This window comes from Eleutherodactylus coqui, chromosome 1 (assembly GCF_035609145.1).
Source record: "Eleutherodactylus coqui strain aEleCoq1 chromosome 1, aEleCoq1.hap1, whole genome shotgun sequence".
In the NCBI taxonomy this organism is placed as follows: Eukaryota; Metazoa; Chordata; class Amphibia; order Anura; family Eleutherodactylidae; genus Eleutherodactylus; species Eleutherodactylus coqui.
In genome coordinates, this window is record NC_089837.1 from 55,294,639 (window position 1) to 55,315,889 (window position 21,251).

At 45.3% G+C, this 21,251-nt stretch overlaps 1 protein-coding gene across 2 annotated transcripts in view; it reads right to left on the reverse strand.

The window, feature by feature from the left end:
- CLIC5 (chloride intracellular channel 5) overlaps window positions 1-21,251 on the reverse strand; it is a 150,497-nt gene that overhangs the window by 6,135 nt on the left and 123,111 nt on the right. The window lies entirely within an intron of this gene.

The window sequence follows — 21,251 nt, forward strand, 5'->3', positions numbered from 1 at the left end:
ACTAGGGAAGTCACTGCCAAAATCCTGCTTCCAAACCTCTCGAGCAGTAGGAGACATGTCCCAGAAACCAATGGTGGATTATAATAGGGACTGTACGGGGCAGCACAGGGGCAGATTGGCCATAGAGCTCACCAGGAAAACTTGCAGTCAACTGTTCAGGCTCTGGGGCTGATGCCTAGGCTTCGAATAAAATAAAAACGTCCTATACTGACCTCCAGGCCAGCGTAGCCTGCACCGTTCTTGTTCCCCATCAAGTGATCGCAGCAGCCAACCCAAGCTCAGTGTTGCTGAGGCAAGGGAATGGCCACACCGATCACATAAAGTGATTGTGTTACCACAAAGTCAAGGGAGAGCAGGAGTTTTGCAGACCAAGTATCTGGGGCAATATGAATAAGGAGACTGTGTAGAGGTGTGGAAAACAAATGTAGGTTGCTGGAAAACTGAGGAACCAAAGATGCATGTGCATATCATTCTACAGAGACAAGTTGTGGTTGGGCAAAGTCATCATGGAGGTCTGGTTGGATGGAGAAGAAAAGGGAAAGTGACTAAATCTAGTCAGAGAGGACATCACCTGTTAGCATGCAGTACGCTTGGTTCTGTTTTTTTTATAAAGTAAGCTTGGTTATGTTATTGTCCCTATGTATCATCATGCATCAGATTACTTTAGAACTTTAGACTCACTGCGGGACCCACAATTTTCATACAACCCTGGGTAGCCCTAATTTGCACCTTCCGCCAAATCCCTCCGCACCTGATCATTGGGCCTATGCTTCCAAACCTCAGCCCATTAAAATCAAGTTGCCACATTTATCAACACTTTCAATGGAGGTTGTCCCATCATTTTTGCTATGAGGCCTCATGGTTTCTTTCTAGTCTGATGGTCAGGTAAGAGCAACAACAGGTATCACACAGGGCTTCATCCAAGACAAAGCTAGCCCTAGGTAATTCCTATCGTACCCTTACTCACTCAGCGCACTGACATCTGAATACTATAAAGGAGACTTGAAAGCCAAGACTCCATCCAAGGGTTAATTTCAGGGAGCTGTTGCAATGCGCAGTCTAACGGGGGATTGTGGGTGATACTGAATATTGTTTATCTGCTGAAAAATTATCCCCAGGAAGCTCAGTTTATACAGAGAATTAAACAAATTTGCATACATTATGTGTGAAGTGCGGTTTGCCCAGTCTGTATTTGACAATAAAAATGTCATTCCCATACACTAACCAGATCTCCTCTATTATATGGGTTCCGGCACTTCCAGGCTTGATACCACCATACATCAGACTAGAGTTACAGAATTTCATACAGTCAAAGTATAGAAAACAAATATAATATCTGATGACTAAAGTAGAGATTTCTTCCTAAAAACTTTTTTTTTTTGGTCTGGGGGTCATATCACCAACTTGGTACTACTTGAAGGGACCACAATATTCTGTACGTTGGCTACAGCAAAACTTGTATAACTTATTAAAGGAACATTAGAATAAGTCATGCATAAAGTATTGTGTCACAATCCCATGCAACCAGGTGAGATGGAATACATGTGCTCTACCAAAGATGCTACAAGTAAGAAATCCATATCATTAATTCACTCCCTATAATCCGATATATTATGCATATCATAAAAAATATAAATTTAGGGCAGACACAGTAAATGAGCATTCTGATTGTCTGGTTTGCTAAGGGCCATACACGCCACCACCATAGACTACATACAACGCCCAAGCTTATTGCGCATGGATATATTTTGGAGCATTCCAGACTCCATAAAGAATAGAAGTGATATACCTCATAGTACCAGGTGGCTGCTGCCAAGCATCAAAAAGTGACAGCAACGGGTGACTGCTTAGTCTCCACTTTGCTGAGGTGACATACTATATTAATCACTGAAACCAGCAAAGGAGATCGTGATATAGGCTGGGCTCCAAACCAGGATCATAGATCTCTATCTAAAGGCTTTGAACACCTTTGTTTTTTTGTTTTTTTTTACTTAAAGGGGTGGTCTCGCGAAACAAAGTGGGGTTATACACTTCCGTATGGCCATATTAATGCACTTTGTAATATACATCGTGCATTAAATATGAGCCATACAGAAGTTATTCCACTTACCTGCTCCGTTGCTAGCGTCCTCGTCTCCATGGTTCCGTCTAAATTCGCCAGCAGCTTGCTTTTTTAGACGCGCTTGCGCAGTCCGGTCTTCTCCATTCAGCACGAGCCGCTTCAGTGTGCTCCCCGCTACAGCTCTTCTGCGCATGCGCAGACGAGCTGTCACTGCTCGGGAGCGCGCTGGAGCGGCCATTCTGTACCTTCCTCTGTTAGAGGAAGGTGCAGAGCTGCCGAGCTGTCCGGAGAAGCCGCCCAGCTGTCCCGCCGCCCAGCTGTCCTGGTAAGTGATGGGCCGGGGGGGGGGGGGGGCTGCCGCTGCGATGGGGGGGCTGTCGCTGCGCCGGGGGAAGTAGCGCTGGGCCGGGGGGGGGGGGGGGGGCTGTCGCTGCGCCGGGGGAAGTAGCGCTGGACCGGGGGGGGGGGGCTGTCGCTAGGCCGGGGGAACTAGCGCTGGGCCGGGTGGGGGCTGTCGCTAGGCCGGGGGAACTAGCGCTGGGCCGGGGGGGGGCTGTCGCTGCGCCGGGGGAACTAGCGCTGGGCCGGGGGGGGCTGTCGCTGCGCCGGGGGAACTAGCGCTGGGCCGGGGGGGGGGCTGCCGCTGTGATGGGGGTGGGGGGGGGGGGTGCGCCGGTTAACTGCTGCCTGGCGGTGGGTGACTGGTCGGCGGCTGCGGTGGGTCCGGTCGGCGGCTGCGGGGCGTCTGGTTGCCATGGAGACACAGCTGGCAGCGTCTCGGGAGCGCGCACGTCGGGCTGCAGCGAGCGACGGGAAAAGAGCCGGCGGCCATCTTGGGGAAACTTTTATAAGTTGCTGAAACGCTGGAACGGTAAGTACGAACCAGCTAGAAATGTCATTTACAGGGGGGCTTAGTAATGTGTGCTTAATGGGGGGGACTGGGCAAAAAAAAAAATTCACTGCTTCCTCGAGACATCTCCTTTAAATGCATGTATTTTGGGCTGACGATCATTTTTGCAACAGGGTTTGATTAAAGATTTTGCACCATTTGTCTTCTGTACCTTCTACATATCTCTGTATATAGAACTTGCAGTATAAGTAGAAGATCCATCAGTGAGGCTGGACTGATGGCTTAGTTTCCCTCTGCTCTCTCCTGTCCTGAACCTGCTAACATATGACCACAACAAAGTGTATCTTTCTTGTGGTCATAAATCAGCTGATAAAACATAAAAAAGCTAATAAAAAAATAAGGGTTGAAAATTAAAGGGAATTTGTCATTTACTTTTAGACTAAAAGCTAAGCTTCTGTGATTATACTTACCTCCCCCGTTGTGTGCTAAAAGCCGACGCTCAATGCATTATAAAGTTAAAACGGGCAGACTACTTCGCACGTTGCTCAGTGCTTTCTGCAGCAGCTTTCAGTGCTCCCACCAGAGCCATCAGTCCTTCAAATTGACAAATCTCCCACTAAGAAGCAGACTGCAGTTTTTATATATCGTGATATGCAGAAACTGCAGAAGACAGTACAACATTTTAAATTAAAGCCCCAAATACATTCATTTAAGTGAAAAGGAAATGGGCAACGCAAAGCTTTCTATAAACTTTAAGGGCTCCTTCACATGGGCATGCAAATCATGCAGAAGTTAGCCACACAAAAAAATTGCGTAGTAAATCCCCCACCAGAGCAATGCGGGGGTTCCCCTGCAGGGAAGAATAAGGGATTCCCCCACTGCTGGGGATTTCCTTATTCTCTCCTTTCGTGCAGACTAAAAAATCATCTTGATTGGTGACACATCCTGCATACCTCCTGAAGTGGCCCATGTAAAGGAAAGAGGAGTGCTGATCTTGTTGATCCAAAGTCGTCAGATCTTCATCTTGCAGCGCCTTAGCAACATTGAGAAAAACTGTTCTGGAGTATGTAGTAATTTAGGGCGCAAGAGGCAACCCATTTCTAAATAGGTTAGTGGACAAATAAGAGCAATTTGCCTGACCATGGAAGTATTGACACTGATATGATGGGTGAGCGGTGTTGTGACGCACATTTGGGTTACGTTGCAGTTTAAGGAAGCAGCAGCTCCACTCACTAACACAGTCTCTGCACTCTGTCTGTGGAGCAGCAGAAACTTCTTTTATAGTGCTGACATCATCTCACTAGAAAGTTCCCAGGGAGCATGCTCATTTCTGTTTGGAGCGGCCATCTTGGTGCTCCATTGTGAAGCCCAGTACACCCTAGGCCTTGCCACACCTTCAGTCCTTTCAGAGGCAGCAATAACCCCTTAGGGGTGACTCCCTTACACAGTTAGTGGATCTCTGAAGTTGAAGGACGGTTCCCGAATTATACCTAAAGGTACGGACTTAGACTCTACAGGCACAGAGCCAGTATTAAATGATATTGTAGATATCTTCATATGGTTCTGGTGCCCATGCAGGTGAAGTGAAGGTTGAATAGATATAAACCAATCTGTCAATACCTAGGAATAATTGTTCAAGCCCTGTCAATTTTTTGGAACAAAAACATCCACAGCAAATGCAAACGTATAACCATTACCCATCTGATTAATAGTTGGTTGGGCTATGAGGGCCATCTGTGGATGTTACTGGATACCATCTGATGGGTGATCACATATGATCACTAGTTGGTCATACTCTATGTATGTAGAGATAGAAGGTGTCGTAATATGTTCACAGCACCATCTGAATGCACGGTTGTCCAGAGCGATTGGACGTTTCTGTTGCGTCTATGGCCTTAGCTCCAGTATGAGCCTCGTACTAGTCATGTAGACCCCCCATGGTGCATTATCTGGAGACTGTCCGCAATGAAATGTGCAAACCTAACATGAAAGCGCCATTTATCTTAACCTTATCCGTGAACTGTTTCGGATAGACCCGGGTTCACTTGACGCGTCGTCGCTCAGCAGACGTTTATCTAGTGATATTAATACATTCGGATGAACAAGAGCGAGGTTTGTACACAATTGTTTAATTTACAGCCTACCAAAACATGTTGATTAAAGAGACGGCTATTGATGCCAATAATTGCAGGGCATGAACAATGTATGTACTGTGATTTCACACGTGTGCTCGCAGGGGTTACCTGTAATTATCTATAATTAGGTGTAGCAAAGAATTTTCGAGTTGCACAGATTTTTTTTAGCCTCTTGGCACAGGCCTGCAATCATCTGTATGCTAATGGATAGATATACTTACCAATAAGAGCAGACAGGCCGTAAAGCAAACAAAACAGTGCGAGCCACCTCCCAGGCGCACACGACTAAAACAACATGTATTTCACGTCGGGAAGGGAATACATTTCCTCCCCTTAAAGGGCTACAGGATCTCTGGTTATTTGTATGAAAATACTGAGAGGAGAATGAAAATATTAAGGAACACTTGGAAAATATTTGGAGACTTGTTATTTTTGTATTTTTTATTATTTTTGAACTTTTTTCCCCCCCGACGCTTCAGTACAGTGCAGGGATGCTCTGACCTCAGAGGAACATGTATCTTCAAAGGGAAAAAGAATTACTTGCAACTAATTTTGGTCTTCCGTATTTGCACCAAACTTTGGTAAAAACTTTTTGATTTTTCAGTATAAGCTGCTATGTAATATTCTAAGAGATTTTTAGGGGTGCAAGTTGACATTTTCATGTATTATGTGGAGGTACGACGCCGCACAGAGGAAATGCCTCACCACAATGAAAAACTCAAAATGAGACGAAACTCAACACGCACATAGAACCCCCAGAACTAACAATTGTAATATCAAACAGATAAGGAGGATGGAACAATAGCTCTGTAGCGCCACCTATTGAATGGCAGCATTTCTTCATATCAATGTCAGACCCTTTATACAGGTCTTTATAACAATGACTGGGAATAGGAAACCAAACCAGAATACCATACACATACAGCTGTTTCGGGGGGTTTGAAGTAGGTTTCTGGCTTAGCTGGTGAGAGGCCTGTAATGTGGGTTAAGAGGAGTGTTGTGTCTCCTCAAGGAGAGCACTCAAAAAGTGTGTGGAGATACCTAGGGGGTTATGGGTTCAGACGGTGGGGGGGCATCATCTCTCCCCAAAGAGAGCACCCAAAAGGGGTTTAAAATTACACATCCTCTGTGGGCCAATAACCAGGATGATCAGTAAGTAGTGGGGCAACCTCTGGTTCCATAACTTCTTGAGTGACTAGAGATCTAGGGATCATGTTGGCCAATAAGTCATCTGGACATCTCGCATAGCATACCTGCTGATGCTCGCTATGTGGCATTGTGCATTATTTTGCTGGAAAATGGCATTCGGTACACCCCAAAGATATGGCTGTTGATGCTGAGGGCACTCCAAACCATGACTTCACACTGACGAGCTGTGTGTGGCTCCAAAATGGAGGACAGATCAGCCCGATTGCCACAATGCCCTTGTTCAGTGATAATCATTGCTGATACAGAATCTTGATTTGTTCTATTTGTCGTGCCAGGTAGCCCTGGTGCGACACCACTACAAATATTCATGATGGTGGTGTGAGGGGAGGGGGTAGTCTTTGTGCCAAATGGCTTGAGCATGCAAGAATTATCGCCAGCTTTGGATTGTGGAGTTGCGACTACATGAATCTGGAAACATTGATCTGTGCGTTGCGACGTATAACTCAGTGCTATAACCCCAGTATGGCAATGCACATTTCGTTTTGCTGACCACCATCTCCATAAGGGACCCATACTTGTGTCAACCCATTGAGCTCCTGCTGCATTACAGTGCAAAGACCATCCGTTTGATGATATGGCTCACAACAGCATCCTAGAGTTATCTTCACTCCTTAATCTTCATCCAGACAGAAAAAGACAATGACACAAAGCAGTTCCTGTGGGTGTGAGAATGTCTCCAAAGTTCATAAAGTATAAAAAAAGTGCCTCAGGGTGTACAGCGGGCTTATTAACTATAATTAACACCAAACTTGCGCAAAGGACAGGGAACACCCCAGATGAATATCCTCATTAAAATCTAACGTTTATTGAACTAAATTCAAATTAAGAGGCAGAGGAAAATACAAACACCTACCTAGCAAACCTGGGAGCGCATTGGAAGAGGCAGTACACTACGGAATACCCTCAGAAACTGCTGTATTAGGGTCTGGGCCACCTAAATTGCAGCTCTGGGCAAATCGCCCTAAAGGCGGCGCCACATAGCCGTGTTTGCGCAGGTTCTTGCACATGCAAAATCTGTTTAAACTAAACACTAGAGATGAGCGAGTGTACTCGGAAAAGCACTACTCGCTCGAGTAATTTGCTTTATCCGAGTATCGCTGTGCTCGTCCCTGAAGATTCGGGTGCCGGCACGGAGCGGGGAGCTGCAGGGGAGATCGGGGAGGAACGGAGGTAAGATCTTTCTCTCCTTCTCTCCCGCCCGCTCTCCCCTGCTCCCCGCTGCGACTCACCTGTCAGCCGCAGCGGCACCCGAATCTTCAGACCCGAGCACAGCGATACTCGGATAAAGCACATTACTCGAGCGAGTAGTGCTTTTCTGAGTACGCTCGCTCATCTCTACTAAACACAGATAATAGAACCCATTGATTTGAATGAGTATGTTCTCAGAAGTGCGTTTTGTGCATGCGCAAAAAAATAGGTCCTGCTGTAGTTTTCTCCACTATGTGCATCATAAGTGGCATAGAAGTGCGTGGGAGGTGCAAAAATACGCAAGGGGAAGAGTGTGACACTAAGCAAAATGCTGGAAAAAGAAGACAACTGGCTCTTAACAGGCTTTAAGAGACATTAAATTCCATGCAAAGGGTGTTTCACGTGCGTGTGTGAACTGGCATTGCGTGCGCAAAAATTACAGCCATATGCGCAGACATGCGCTCAACACGCACGTGTAACCCTCGAGCTAAGTATGAACTTTTATGTACTGAGCATGCACCACAAAATGAAGTGGAAAGATATCAAAGCCCTAAAAGGGACACACTGAGCATGCTCGGAATGGCTGAATTGCTATTTGCTGGGCTGATTACATCATCACACATCGGGCTTGGCAGGCAACTTGTACGATTGGCTTGAGGGCCTGTCCTACATCGTTAGCTTTCTCTCTCTCCATTGGGCGCTCAACATACAGTGTCTCTCACTGGTCAGTCAAATGGGAGAATCCCTCCCTTATGTTATATAACAGCTGGCATTTAGGTGGAAGTGCCTCTCATAACCCCAGATGCCTGAGGAGGCTTCTAGTAACCCTAGACCCCTGAGGAGGCTTCTAGTAAACCTTGAGGAGGCTGCTAGTAACCCAAGACCCCTGAGGAGACTGCTAGTAACCTAAGACCCCCGAAGAGACTGTTAGTAACCCCAAACCCCTGAGGACGCCACTGCATTGGTGTCAATAAAAAGTAGGAAGTTAATGAGGGTATTCAGCTGGGGTGCTTCTTACCCTTTGTGCAATTTTGGTGTTAATTAATGTCTCCAGTGATCAAATGATTGGCCTGAAACGGAATTAATTTGCATAACTTATTAGTCTTAACATACTCTGCAAATCACATAGTGCTGTGATAGAATCTTCCTGGTGTGTCATGTTCTCTATGAGGCAGTGTATGTGCATGCAATTCCTCTTACACCTCCGAATGGAAAAGTCAGTCAAAGAGGGACCAGTAGGACAGTCTTAAACTAGTAGACACCAGGGAAATCCACTTTAACCCTCTAGAAATCAAAGATATACTACCTGACACCAGGCATACTTCTAAACCACTAAACACGGGGAATATCAAATGTAACCCAGGGATCTACGCAGTCAAGCAGTACACAACACAATATAAACCATTATACACTAAACACCAGAGATAACAACTTGAAACCATTAGACACCAAGAACAGTATATACATCTTGAATCACTGTACCCCATAGATATACATATTAAGCTATTGGATACCAGGGATGGATTTATAAAGTCACTAAGTAGCAGTGAAATCTGCATTAGGACATTAGATACCATCAATATACCATTTAAAACACTAGACCAGATCTATCCATTTTAGCTCTCTAGACACAAAAGATATGTTCTGAACATGACCACCAAAAGTAGATGGAATATGCTGATTACAGCGGATGGTGACGCACTGTGTCACTGACTGACTTGGCTTTTGGCTACTCCTGAGGGCTGCTCTAAGAGGTCTTCTGGTTTTCACCTTTTAACCCCTTTTCGAGGGAGGTGATCTTTTCTACAGGAGGCTCCCATGTTGTTTTTCCAGAAGTAGTCTCAGTGCAGTGACAGCTGAGCCAGTAAGACTAAAAGACATGAGAGCATGGCACCAGAAGAGCAGGCAAGGAATTAGTGAGAATAACAGGTCGAGATCAGGTCAGGTGGAGTTCATGCAATATACAGTACTGTCAGGGCAGGTGGCAATCAGACAAGCATTCAGAAGACAGGTAAAGGTCAGGACAGGCTGAATTTGGGAAAGTTGGGTATTCAAGTAATGGTCAAACCAAGTAGCAAGCAGATTACAGAAACATCTTCACTTGGAACCTTGTCCCCAGTGGGAGCAAGTGCCTTAAATAGCATGGGAAGTGTCTGGATGGGAAGCGTGTGGGAAAACTGTATGCGTGCACTGACCTTTCAAAAGGTGGGCCAAGGCCTACTGGTTGAGGCACTTGCACTAGGCATAAACATATGACAATACCACTGATATACTGTATGTAATAAATGATTTAAACCACCAGAATCACTACACATCATGCATATAGAGAACCTTTTTCCACTTCATCTGTGAATAACATTATTATGTTGTTGAAAATCGGACTTATTTCTCATATACATATTCCCATATTTTATATATGCTGGTGGATCTGGGTGCAGATGGCACCATGTTACTCGCTATGACCACTACACCCCCTACACCCCACACCACTACACCCCCTATTACAATGCAACTGCTGCAATGACCCAACAAGACCAAAAAGGTTGCACGGCGGTTCTGTAATCCCATATCTTCAGCCCATTCGCTGTAAGAACATGATGAGAAAGTAGTGTTTATAATATATCCTTAAGACAAGCCGCACATTTGCTGTTCATTCTTTGTTACATTTTCCGAAAACAGGAAAAAAAAAAATGACATCCCCAACCAAGAGAAACAGAACAGAAACTACGTTTGTATATAAACTTGTGCAAGTAATTATATTCCTATTGATATATGTATATACAGAGAATTATAGGTGGCATGTACAATAAATCTATAGAACATGGCAGACGTGTATGACATACGGAGTGATTAATCCCATATGTCCTCTCTTCCTAAATTATAGGATTGACGAGATGCAGGGTTTAGTGTGCAGCTTACACGGGATTGTGTCTGTTCACACCGTTCCGTCTCTCCGTGCAGGTGTCACACACGGTAAAGTTACGGGTTCACATCTGGACGGCAGACGTTATTCTGAGAAGCGTTCACGGGTGCATCTATATATTTACAGGAAGGGGAGGGGGCCTGGAGGTGGTTGGCAGCGGCTCAGCAGCCTGTGGCTATTTTGCACCATGGTGCTGTGTTGCTGACATGATTCTGAGAATTTTGCAGTCGGCAGGATTCCACAGGTTGATGAGTCTACAGTCTGAGCACAGTAAGACCTTATAAATGTTACCCTACAAAGACTGAGGACAGCAGCCTGCTGGAAGAATACACCTCTGATACCAAAAACTACTGATATTAGGAGGAAAGCTTTTTTTCATTCAGTCCAAGTAAAGTTTAATCAACATATAATGAAAAGTTCTGCAACTTTCTAATATACTTTGTGTCTTCATTCCTCATTATTTTCAACAGCTGTGTTTGCTGTCAGTAAATGGGAACCTACTTGATTACATCTAGAAGCCGAAAACAAGTACAGACCGAACACAGTTGTATGCAGTCTAGAGATCCTCTGTGAGCTAAACAGCCTGCACTCCAGGCAGATACATCTTATTAGCACCAATACATTGTAACTAGTTATGATACATTGTAACTAGAGATGAGCGAGCATACTCGCTAAGGACAATTACTCCAGCAAGCATTGTCCTTACCGCAGGGGCATAACTATAGAGGATGCAGGGGATGCGGTTGCACCCGGGCCCAGGAGCCTTGGGGGGCCCATAAGGCCTCTCTTCTCCATATAGGAAGCCCAGTACTATGAATAAAGCATTATAGTTGAGGTCCCCGTTCCAGGTTTTGCATTGGGGCCCAGGAGCTTTAAGTTACGCCTCTGCCTTAGCGAGTACCTGCCCGCTCGGAAGAAAAGATTTGGGGTCGCCCATTGAAAACAGGACATGAAAACGTCTCACATCCTCGCATTCACATGGTGGGGAGCACGATATGGAGGCGGGATTCAAGGCCCCATATCACCCTCGCCCATTTCAAGATAGCCTTAGGGCTCATGCCCACGGGCATTGCGGATTTACGCAGGAGTACCTCGATTAAAAACAAAAAGTGCCTGCTGGTGATTGCGGAATATATTAATGGAGACCTCCCACTGCGTAAATCCTCGACAAATAGAACATGCCGCGATTTATTTCCCGCTGCGGATCCTAATACCTGCGGATTTCGCTTTTAACTGTCAAATAATGTTAATGTGACAGTTATTGGGGCAGTCAAATACATTGCACGGTATGCGATGCAAGGTTTCCCACTGAAAACAACAGGAAACACTTGCCGATCCTCTAATGTGGCTGAAAATGGCGAAGGAGGATCTCTATTTCTCATTGCCATGAAAATGCACGTTGGCGAGCGTGATATTGGGCTAAATTTCTCATCCCAATATTGCGCTTGCCTGTGTGTAGGTAGCCTTAGGCAGGGCTTCTATGACCATGTGGGCTGGTGTGCCAAGCAGGAATCTCCGCCGTGCAGACACGCAGCAAGTACACAGTACCATTGCATACTTGCTGCATGTCACCGATCTCCATGCACTATCTTGGCATATATGCACGTATAATACACGCCATGATAGTGCATGCTGTGATTTTTGTTACGCGAGTAAGTTGTGCGCAAAAAACAAAAAATGCTGCTGTGAGTGACCCAATACAAATCAATGGGCTATTGTCATCGCATGTCGCACGCGGACAAATTCTGCGCGCGACGCACAATGACCATACGCTTGTGTGAGAGCGGCCTTACCATAGTAATGACTATGCAAAGGAATAAAAGAAATGGTCCTGTCTTATAACCGAGACTATAAAAGTAAAGTCAATGTCCTGCAGATGACTCCTCTATAGATGAGCGGCGTCGGGCTTGTATAGTCAGGCGCACAGCAAGGGTCCAGGTAGAGTAATGCTTTTCGCTCCTCCGTGAGTTCCCCTGAGGTCAGTGGTATTTCTATGTACTATTTTCCACATGTTCTTATGGGCAGATTAGGGTACCAGACCCAGCGTCAGGAACGTGAACTTCTTGCTGGGGAATAGGATTAACTGTCTGAGCTATATAAACATTGACAAAACGCCTATCAGAATGTAACATTGCAGCCAGAAAAATGTGAGTTTGCACGATGCTTTCTTTCCAGAGCCAGAAGAGACACATTCAATCCAAGGCAGAAATCAAGTCAAAGCCATTGACCCACAGCCAAGAGAGTGCCAGTGTTCATCCATTCACATCTGCGGCGATAACATGTGACAGCTGGCCGAATATAACAAAGCCTGCGGAGTGCTGATGACCAAACCCTCCCTGGGAGGGACACATAGGGAGCCGTAACCCTGTACGCCCCGGCTCCGGCCGAGAGTTGGATATAAAGTAACACACAGTATACAGCTAAGCTGATGGGGCAAAGGCAAAAGAGTAAACGGGTATCTCGTTCTGACTTTGCATCTGACAATCTCTCTTCAAATAATCATGTCTGACAACCAGTCTTCAGGTGATCTTGTATCTGACAACCTCTATTTATATGGCCTTGTGTCCGACAACAATTCTTCATCTGCCCTTATATCTGACAAACTCTCCCTAGACGACCTTATACTGTATCTTACAGCAAATCTTAAGATTACCTTCTATCTGACAACCTCTTACTAGACAAACTTGTGTCTTACAACCATTTTTTAGTTTCCTTTGGATCAAACAACCTCCTTTCACATCACCTCATTTTAGACAACTTCTTGTCAGATGAACTTGTATCTGACAACTTCCCGTCAGAGAAACTAGTATCTGACAACCCTTATTCATGTAGCCTTGTGTCTTACAGCAGTTCTTCAGATGTGCTTGCACAGTATCTCACACACTCTTCTTAGTCAACCTTATACTGTATCTTATAGCCTGTCTTCAAATTACCTTGTATCTGAAATCTCTCTTCAAGTAACCATGTCTGACAACCAGTCTTTAGATGATCTTGTATCTGATAACCTCTATTTATATGGCCTTGTATCTGACAACAATTCTTCAGTTGCTCTTGTATCTGGCAAGCTCTCCTTAGTTGACCTTATACTGTATCTTATAGCCAATCTTCAAATTTCCTTGTATCTGACAACCTTTCTTCAAGTATCCTTGCAGTTGATGATTCTTCAGGTGTCCTTGTACTTGAAATCTCTCTTTAGACGACCTTTTATCTTACAGCCTGTTTTTAGATTACCTTGTGTCCGAAAACCTCTCTTCAAGTACCCCTGTAGTTGACAAGTTGTCTACTGATGTCCTTGTATCTTATAACCTTTTGTTACTGCTGGCTGGGACAGGTAAACAGGGGGTCCCTACGCCAGCCCTCTACAGTGTCCCCACCTACTTGCCCCCCTGGGCTAGGCCCCAGGGCGACAACTGGGCGACAGTCCCTGCGCTGCACTAGAGACAGGGACCCCAAAAAAAGATGGACAGGGAGACCAGCAGGTGGGTACCGCGTAGCCGACAAGACGCAAACAACTAAGCAACCAGAGAGATTGGGAAACAGGCCGGTCAAACCAGAAAGGCACGTGCGCAGTACAGGAGGGCAAACCAAAAACAGAGTCAGAATAGAAGCCGAAGTCAGAAAACAAGTTGTCAGGTCAATAATGCGGGTGTAGGCAGACGGAGTCAGAACCATACACTGGCAACCAGTGTCTGGCCCAGCCAGGTATATAAGCAGAACTCCCCACCCAGAGGGGTGGAGAGAAGTCACATGACACCAGAGGGAATCACAAGGTCGCCTCCCCCGGAGGCGCGCACTGACCAGAGCGCAGCGCGGCTGAACAGCGGACAGGCGAGCCCGCACACGATGCAGGGCGCGCCGCCAGCCACCGCTACCAACAACCAGAGCAAGGGAACCCTGGACACGGCCGCCAGGCCGGGGCCCCCCGCAGCTCCAGGATGAGCGTTCCGCCTCACCCTTACACAAGCGCCCCTAGTGGTAACCCCATCTCTAACACCTTTCTTTAGAAGCCTTGTACCTGACAATCTCTCCTCAGAAGAACTTATACTGTGTCTTACACAGTACTGACCTTGGATTACAGAGCAAACTGTGCAGAATTATATTTAAAAAATAAACATAAGTACAATGCCAGAACCAAGCTCAGAACATAAATACAGCACCAGAACCAAAATACGTACATAAATACTGAACCAGCACTAAGCTCTGTACATTAGTATAGCACCACAACCAACCTCATAACATTAATACAGCACTAGAATCAAGCTCATAATATAAATACAGAACCAAGATCAGTACATAAATACAGCACCAGAACCAACATCATGATATAAATACAGAACCAATCTCATATTATTGTTAAAGCACTAAATTCAAGATCAGTACCAGAACCAACCACAGTACATAGATGCAATATCAGAACCAAGCTCAGTACATAAATACAGTAGTAGGACTAAGTGGTTGTGTTGCTGGGGCACCAAGTTTTTGGAACATTATAGGGGAGGAGACAGAGCCAGGAGGAGGAAGATTCATGTAGCAAGACAGGTCCACAAGGCACAAGATCATCATCTGGCGAAGTGGACCTTAGTGGGGATGATCACCCCCCATCTTACAACCTCTCACGAGACAAGCTTGTGTCTTACAAGCTCTTTTCAGATGCCCTTGTGTCTGACAACTTTTCAAATGCTCTTGTTTCTGAACCTCTCTTCAGATGCCCTTAAGTCTGACAACCTCAATTTGCATTTTGAAATTTGCATAGTAAGGGGCTCCCAACTCCGATGGCAGAACATCAGATGGTTGGGTTGTTTACTGATAACAAGGGGGCTTCTCTCGGATGCAACTCACATTCATGACTGGTGTGCCTCAAGCCTTAAGGACTTGCAGCGTTTGAGGCGCAGGCCCTCAGCCGAGGAGACAGCGGGGTAGAGAGATAACCTTGTCACAGGACTCTACCATCTCCTCTCCTAAGGGTAGCTCGGGACCCGACCCCGTTATCGCAGGGGGAGATCACGAAACCGGTAATCGTGACTACCTGTAGTCCTGTTTGTCACTTGTGATGCCACCGTTCCTTTCTCTGCTGCGGATTCCTTTGGTGAAATAAAGTAGTCCACACACAGAAAAGTATTTTCAAAGACAAAACTGGAAACGGGCGTTCTTGCTCCTTTTACACAAATCTTGAACTTATATTCAAATGAAACAGTCTTTGTACAGAAACAAATTGTAGTGGTGAAGCAGGGAGGATTCTCAGGGCCTTTGTATAATCCACAGTCTAAGTTATCTGTAAGATCTCTCTCCTGACAAACTCTCTCTCCACGGTCATTCATTGACTCTGTCCTCGCTAAGCAGTGATTTCCATTTCTCTGGATACATGCAGTACCTAAGCTGTACACCCATGTGTTTCCATCATGTCCGGGCTTTCACTCTCTCTAGAGATGGAGGCCATAGGTAGTCTCTCTGCAGGGCTGGGCCCAGGCGGGAACGGCAGACCACCTCTCGGACTCCTCCATGTCTCCAGTCTCTACTCTTTCTTTCCCACTCAAACTCCACCAACTGATTTTCCCCTCTTCTCCTCTAACTATCACACGACCACACTTTTATATCACACACAGGACAAAGCGATACATTTTCCAGACATCGTCAGATAAGACCAGACATTAACCCTTTCATGCCTGCAAACACCCAATACACATAAATGTGACTCATTCCACATTCAAGCCAATAGTACAAGACATAAAATTAATGTGTATTCTGAGGTGCTGGAGGGGACTCCAAACTCTGGGCCACTACAGTTCCCCCCTACTTCAGAAAAGCTGACTCCGGCGTCTGCTTAAAATGGAGCAATAATCCGGGATTGTGATTTCATCAGTGTTCTACCCATTATCATTTTAGAACTATCTATCTCAGTCTTGGATAGTGTAAGGCAGAACCATTACACATAATTCTCTTGCTGGTTACTACTCAGAGTTAAACCCATCTTGGTGTCTCATAGACTACCTGAGATCTCACTTCCAGTGTACAATTGTAATACACGACAGAGTGTAGAGAAATCGACTGGCCAGTCACAAGAACACATTACTGCTAGGCTGGACGGAATCCAGGATTCACTAGCATTGCTATGGGACCCTCTATAATTCTTCTCGCCAAAGCCTGAAATTGAGATACATCACTGTAAATTGAAACACGGCTAGAAAAAGGGTGACTGGCAGATTTTTTTAAAAATGAGAGTGGCATGAACATCATTCCTTCCTCCACTCCTGAAGGGTGGTAGCTTAAGTCAATACCCCTAACCGAGCAGACTATATGATAATGAGGCTGTGTCTCCTGAAACAGATAAGACACCTGGCTGACACTGGAGTAATTGGATTTTGTAGGCTGAAGTGTCTAGACCTCCTGACTAGATTCACTCAGACATACCATTCAGTGCAAACATTTATTCTCACATGATATTTGAGCATAAAAATTTGAATAAACATCTGCATATACTCTCTCCTGGATATTAGCATTATAACTCAGCATTGCATAAAGGCCCATTTACACTGAAAGATAATCGCTCAAAAATCTTGCTCAAATGACAGTTTGAGTGACAGTTTTGAGTGATCATGTTTGTATAAACTCTTAAGTAGCTAATTAGCTACTTAAGAGTTAAATGAAGGCGGAGCAGGACATCACTGACAGCTCCGAGAGCAGCAGCTGCTTTGTATATGCAAACAGCTGCTTTGTTAACTTTCAAGCAGAGGGGCATAAAATAGTATATCTATATAGACAATAGGGGATAAAAATAACTTTGCAGTCTCTTGGGGCAAATGAAAATGAAGAAGGGGCAAAAGTTCAAAATGTCTCTTTATCAGACAGGTACATAGAGTCTTTAGCACCACGTAACCTTAGCGGGTCGGCTAGGCCTGTAATGCTTATTGGACAGACAACTGAGTGTTAGGGATTTAATGTGGATCCGCTGTGTCGCAGGCCAGCAGGGCCAGCAGGACTCTGGAAACCCGGATGCTCACCGTTGGAGGCGTGACTTGGAATGCAAAGGTGACCAGGGAATCTAGCCCTGTGCTGGAAGCAGGAGATGGAAAGTCTCTGTCTATCAACAGCAGAGAATTCGCCCTGACAAGGGCAGCCAGGCGCAGGAACCTAGGTGCTGATTAACCCTGTCAGGACTGGTCACCAGGAAGCCAGGAAGTTGGATAACACCACGCCATCTGCAGAACCAAGGAGTGAGCAAATTCTGGACCAAGCTGGGAATACTGAGCAAACTGAAGACCAAGCATCAACCGCAAACACAGAAGCAGCTGTGACACGTGCATACATGAGAGGACTCATAAACCAACACTGCAGCAGAGGCTGTCAGGTCTGAGGCTTCTATATAGTGGTGAAGAGATGACAAACAATCTGCAGCTGGGTGGAAGAGGCAGAACAAATTTAACCATGGATGTGCTGGAAAAAAAGGTAATCACAGATTCAGAGAACGACGCCCACGTCTGCCAGACCTAACATTGGGCCATGTATAGTAACCAACAATCAGTTGATGAACAACCTAACACTATTTCGTTGGCTAATCAGCTCATTTATGCAAACATAAAAATGCTTGCAGGTTGGTGGTATATCTTCTCGTATGAGCAGTGAGATGTACAGCCAGCCTATTGGGATGAACGGTCGCATTAGTAACTGTTGGTCCCCATAAGTTGTTTTTCAGCCTGTGTAAAAGGAAATTAAACAAGCGCCAATCAAGAGGTGGGTCTATCAGCACTTGTCAAATGGGGCTGAGATTCGACATATGTAAGAGGATCATTGAGCTCTGTTCACATTAGCAGTGGTTCACTATGGCAATGTAGCCCCAGACCAGAAAAAGGTTGTGCACCCTTGGCCTACAATGATGCCATGCAGCAAATCTCTGCTGAGAAGTATTAGGTCTATAGGAGGTTCGGCCTCCGAATGCTGGGACTTATGGTTCTGAAGGACATTCCTATATGTACAGGTCAGTGATTACAGTAACTATCACATCCAGTAATCCAGACCCACAAAATATAAACACATAGGATACAGATCTCACAAGTCACTTTACAGAGAAATCCAAAAACTTACTGGATACTGTCAGAAGCTGCAATTGTCATCCTGCAGTCACTGATGGAACTCTCCTGCCCTCTAGTGTTCAGAATCATGCATGCAGAGACACTAGTGCGTATGGTATTTTATTGTGTGTTTGTTCACAGAGCGAGAAACCAAGTAATCTTGTAGATATGATACCTTTTAATGGCTAACAGAAATGCATGATGTTACAGCAAGCAAGCTTTCAGGGATATCTCGCCCCCTTCGTCAGGTTATTGAATGACGAAGGAGGCGAGATATCCCCGAAAGCTCGCTGTAACATCATGTATTTTTGTTAGCCATTAAAAGGCATCATATCTACAAGATTACTTGGTTTCTCACTCTGAGAACAATCACACATTGCTCTACTGGCTAACACTGTACCAAACCATTTTTTTTGGTATTTTATTATTACACACATTCAGGTTATTTTTGTAGCTCAGGTTTTTTTAATTATCTTTCTGCTATTTTGTGCCCCCTGTAAGGCAGGTGTACACAACATTTTCTGGCCTGAGGCTCATATTGCCATACAGAAACAATTCCAAGGGCTACAAGGGTAGTCCCATCTGAGACATTTATGGTATATCATAAGTACATGTCATAATAAATCGAAGTAAGTTCCACTTCCAGGACTCCCACCTATGGGAAAAATGGGGGTCAACTTCCCCCAAGTCAGCACTCCAGAGAGGAGACAATGCAAGTGGCTCTATTCACCATAGATGATGGATGTTGAGGTAACGGCCCGGCATTTCATAAGTCCTATAAAATAAAATGGACAGAGCTGCATGTATATATGATGTCTCTAACTTTATATATGGGGGACCCAAACATGGCTACACAGGGCCCCCTTAGTACTTGTCCTAATATATATCGGGGACCCAGACATGACTACACAGTGCTCCCTTAGTACTTGTCCTGTAATATAGGGGACCCAGACATGACTACACAGGGCACCCTTAGTACTTGTCCTATAATATAGGGGACCCAGACATGGCTATACAGTGTACCCTTAGTACCTGTCCTAATATATAAGGGACCAGACATGACTGCACAGTGCACCCTTAGTACTTGTCCTCATATATTGGGAACCCAGACATGGCTACACAGTTGACCCTTAGTACTTGTCCTAATATATAGGGGACTCAGACATGGCTACATAGTGCACCCTTAGTACTTGTCCTCATATATAGGGGACTCAGATATGGCTACACAGTGCACCCTTAGTACTTGTCCTCATATGTAGGGGACCCAGACATGGCTGCACAGTTGACCCTTAGTACTTTTTCTAATATATAGGGGACCCAGGCATGGCTACACAGTGCACTCTTAGTACTTGTCCTAATATATAGGGGGCCCAGACATGACTACACAGTGCACCCTTAGTACTTGTCCTCATATATAGGGGACCCAGACATGGCTACACAGTGCACCCTTAGTACTTGTCCTCATATATAGGGGACCCAGACATGGCTACACAGTGCACCCTTAGTACTTGTCCTAATATATAGGAGACCAGACAAGGCTACACAGTTGACCCTCAGTACTTTTTCTAATACATATAGGGGACACAGGCATGGCTACACAGTGCACCCTTAGTACTTGTCCTAGTATATAGGGGACCCAGACATGACTACACAGTGCAACCTTAGTACTTGTCCTAATATATAGGGAACCCAGACATGGCTACACAGTGCACCCTTAGATCTTGTCCCAATACATGGGGGACCCAGACATGGCTACACAGTGCACCCTTAGTACTTGTCCTAATATATAGAGGACCCAGACATGGCTACACAGTGCACCCTTAGTACTTGTCCAAATATATAGGGGACCCAGACATGGCTACACAGTGCACCCTAAGTACTTGTCCTAATATATAGGGGACCCAGACAAGGCTACACAGTGCACCCTTAGTACTTGTCCTAATATATAGGGACCCAGACATGACTACACAGTGCACCCTTTTACTTGTTCTAATATATAGGGACCCAGACATGACTACACAGTGCACCCTTAGTACTTGTTCTAATATATAGGGACCCAGACATGACTACACAGTGCACCCTTAGTACTTGTCCTAATATATAGGGGACCCAGACATGGCTACACAGTTGACCCTTAGTACCTTTTCTAATATATAGGGGACCCAGACATGGCTACACAGTTGACCCTTAGTACCTTTTCTAATATATAGGGACCCAGACATGGCTACACAGTGCACCCTTAGTACTTGTTCTAATATATAGGGACCCAGACATGACTACACAGTACACCCTTAGTACTTGTCCTAATATATAGGGGACCCAGACATGGCTACACAGTTGACCCTTAGTACCTTTTCTAATATATAGGGGACCCAGACATGGCTACACAGTTGACCCTTAGTACCTTTTATAATATATAGGGGACCCAGGCATGGCTACACAGTGCACCCTTAGATCTTGTCCTAATATATGGGGGACCTAGACATGGCTACACAGTGCACCCTTAGTACTTGTCCTTTTATATAGGGTACCCAGACATGGCTACACAGTGCACCCTTCATACTTGTCCTAGTATATAGGGTACCCAGACATGGCTACACAGTGCACCCTTAGTACTTGTCCTAGTATATAGGGTACCCAGACATGGCTACACAGTGCACTCTTAGTACTTCTCTGTTCCTGTTGCCCTGCTATCTGCGACTATTCTTCACCCTGGCATGGAAACTACATGTGATCAGCAACGCAAGGATACTACTGTGTCCAGATGATTGGAGCCACACAGAATGGCATTGTGGGCCACATGTGGCCCCTGGGCCTC